The 2,722-nt window shown below is 37.0% G+C and overlaps 1 protein-coding gene across 1 annotated transcript in view; it reads left to right on the forward strand.

The window, feature by feature from the left end:
- The window catches only part of LOC106871216 (LETM1 domain-containing protein 1), a 177,007-nt gene extending 174,996 nt beyond the window's left edge, over window positions 1–2,011 (forward strand). The window contains exon 10 of the mRNA XM_014917565.2: window positions 1,826–2,011. The gene's annotated coding sequence lies outside the window, so the exon portion shown is untranslated. The remainder of the gene's footprint in view (window positions 1–1,825) is intronic.
- The last annotated feature ends 711 nt before the right edge of the window (window positions 2,012–2,722 follow it).

The following is a 2,722-nucleotide window of genomic DNA, read 5'->3' on the forward strand; positions in this document are numbered from 1 at the left end:
TTAATTTAGAAAGCAGAAAATTTCTTTGTAAATTTTAAGCTGTTTAGTTAAATGTCTACAGATATCAAATCTAAGTGCTTGACCTCAAGAAGAGAGGTTAAGATTTTTGGATAATGGTAACTTTTTGCTGTAGACAACAAGTCAAAAGGACACACACACACACACACACACACGCACACACACACACACACACGCACACACACACATGTATATGTAAATTTCAATGCTTGTAGCTGTTTGTTTTCTATTGTAATAAATTTCAAAGTGTACTGTGTATTTTTTTTTTCCCCTCTTTGTTGTCTTTGTAAAAAATATATTCAAACATAGTTTAACTAATGGAAACCTTTTTGCTCAGGGAATTAATCATTTTGACCCAACTATCATTATCATCATCAAGTTGAGGTTGATGTGAACAGCTTGGGTCATCTGTTGATATTTCTTTAGCGGAGACTAAAACAGTAGCAGCTGATTGTTGCACCTTTCCTTGGAAGATACCCCTTGATTGAACACAAGACTCATTTTCAGGGGAGTTAACTAGAGCAACAAGAACTGAAGCCTCTTGCTTAATAACACAATGTGTTGCCCAGTTCATAAATCAAACTAACACTTCTATGGTTGTGATTACAGCACTCTAACCATTAGGCCACAGTAGCTCACTGATAATTGTTCTATGTTGCTTTGATGCTTTAGGTTTCTTAACTCTTTCATCTTCAAAATCATCACCACCTTTATAATAATATCTCTGATGATAAAGATCATCACCACCCTTCTCTTCATCATCATCATCACCATCATCGTCATCGTTGTTTTTGTTATGTCGAATGATGGTAGAATATGGCAGACAACAGTAAATAGCAGAACCAGTGAGTTCTTTAATCTGTTTTATGTATATATGAAAAAAAAAAGAAAAAAATTAAATTAAGCAATAGTCTCAAAGACCAGGAAGGTTACCAGACAAATAACAAACTAGAAGGAGAATATGAAAGTTGAAAGATTTTCTATCAAGTACTCTTTCTAATTGTTACTAGACGATGCTTGTTTAGATAAAGAATCGGAGGTAGAAGGAATAACAACTGCTTGTTCTTATTGAAATATGCTGCTACAAACTACTGACCATTTCTGTACTTGGAACAGAACCCCAATCAGGTAATGGGTTTTAAGGGATTAAGGACATGTTTAATGGGAATAGAAAAAAAGAAAAGAAAGAAAATGGAGTCGTTATCATGAAGCTATGTAGGAACCAATTAGCGACAAGAAGAATTCATATTTACTGTATCCTGTTGGTGATGTAAGAAACAACTAATTAGTGAGGCTTACACCTAACTTTGGACACCTCAACATAGTCACAATCATCTTTGTAGCTCCATGAAGACATATTGGGTGTAGCATATACATTTATCCATTACTTAAACATGCCAGTGGCATGTCAAAAGCACTATATGAACATGGTCGATGCCAGTGCAGCCTGACTGGTTCCATGCCGGTGGCACACAGACGGCACCATTTGAGTGTGGTCAATGCCAGTACTGCCTGACTGGCTCCCATGCCAGTGGCACATAAAAAAAGCACCCACTACACTCTCAGAATGGTTGGCATTAGGAAGGGTATCCAGCTGTAGAAATCTTGCCAGATCAGATTGAAGCCTGGTGCAGCCTCCTGGCTTGCCAGTCCTCAGTTAAACCATCCAACCCATGCCAGCATGGCAAGCAGATGTTAAACAACAATGATGATGATGAATTCACCCAGTTTTCAACCATAAATTAAAACATTCTTATTTACAAAAATAGTTGCAAATATGTAATACTTCCCAACATTCTTTTTACAGTGACTCAAGCAAGATACGAACAAATTGTAACATTGAAAATGGCTAGCATAAAGAACTGCAAGGTGATAAAACTATAAAATGATGATTAAGGGCTATGGTGAATGAAAAGATGGCTGCTCTGAATTGTAAATATATGTGTAATATATTGTCAATAAATACAACAATCATCTTGTAAACTTTCATTAATCAAAGCCTTAATCATTTTTTATTGCATGATAAAATGAATAATGAGTGAATATAATGTTGCACCGTGTACATCAATCACTTAACAGATAACAGTGGATGCCACTAAGAACTGTCACATGCCATGGAAGATAAAAATGGTTGGAGGATCAACCTCATGCTAATCTGAGCAAGCTTAATTTACATGAGATTCATGTAGGTCTGGTTCATGATTTATCCAGATTCTTTTAATAACCTCAAAATTACTCATGACAGATCTCCAACTTTCCCTGCATTCATGTGTATAATTTTCTATTTAACCTTTTATCTTTTAATCTGGCCAAAAATATTCTCCATTTTATGTTAAAACTGACCAGATTCATACTCTCACCTCTACCCTAGAATGTTATTCTCAAAATATACAAACATACGAATGAAATCTTGAAGCCACAAGATAAGGTATGGTTAATTCAAAACAATGGATCATTACCAGCGTCGCCTTACTGGCACTTGTGCCAGTGGCACGTTAGAAAACATTCAAGCGAGGTCATTGCCAGTGTTGCTGGACTGGTTCCTGTGCAGGTGGCACGTAAAAAAACACCATTTTGAGCGTGGCCGTTGCCAGTACCGCCTGACTGGCCCTCGTGCTGGTGGCATGTAAAAGCACCCACTACACTCTCAGAGTGGTTGGCGTTAGGAAAGGCATCCAGCTGTAGAAACTCTGCCAGATCAGAT

The sequence above is a fragment of the Octopus bimaculoides genome, chromosome 2 (genome assembly GCF_001194135.2).
Source record: "Octopus bimaculoides isolate UCB-OBI-ISO-001 chromosome 2, ASM119413v2, whole genome shotgun sequence".
In the NCBI taxonomy this organism is placed as follows: domain Eukaryota; kingdom Metazoa; phylum Mollusca; class Cephalopoda; order Octopoda; family Octopodidae; genus Octopus; species Octopus bimaculoides.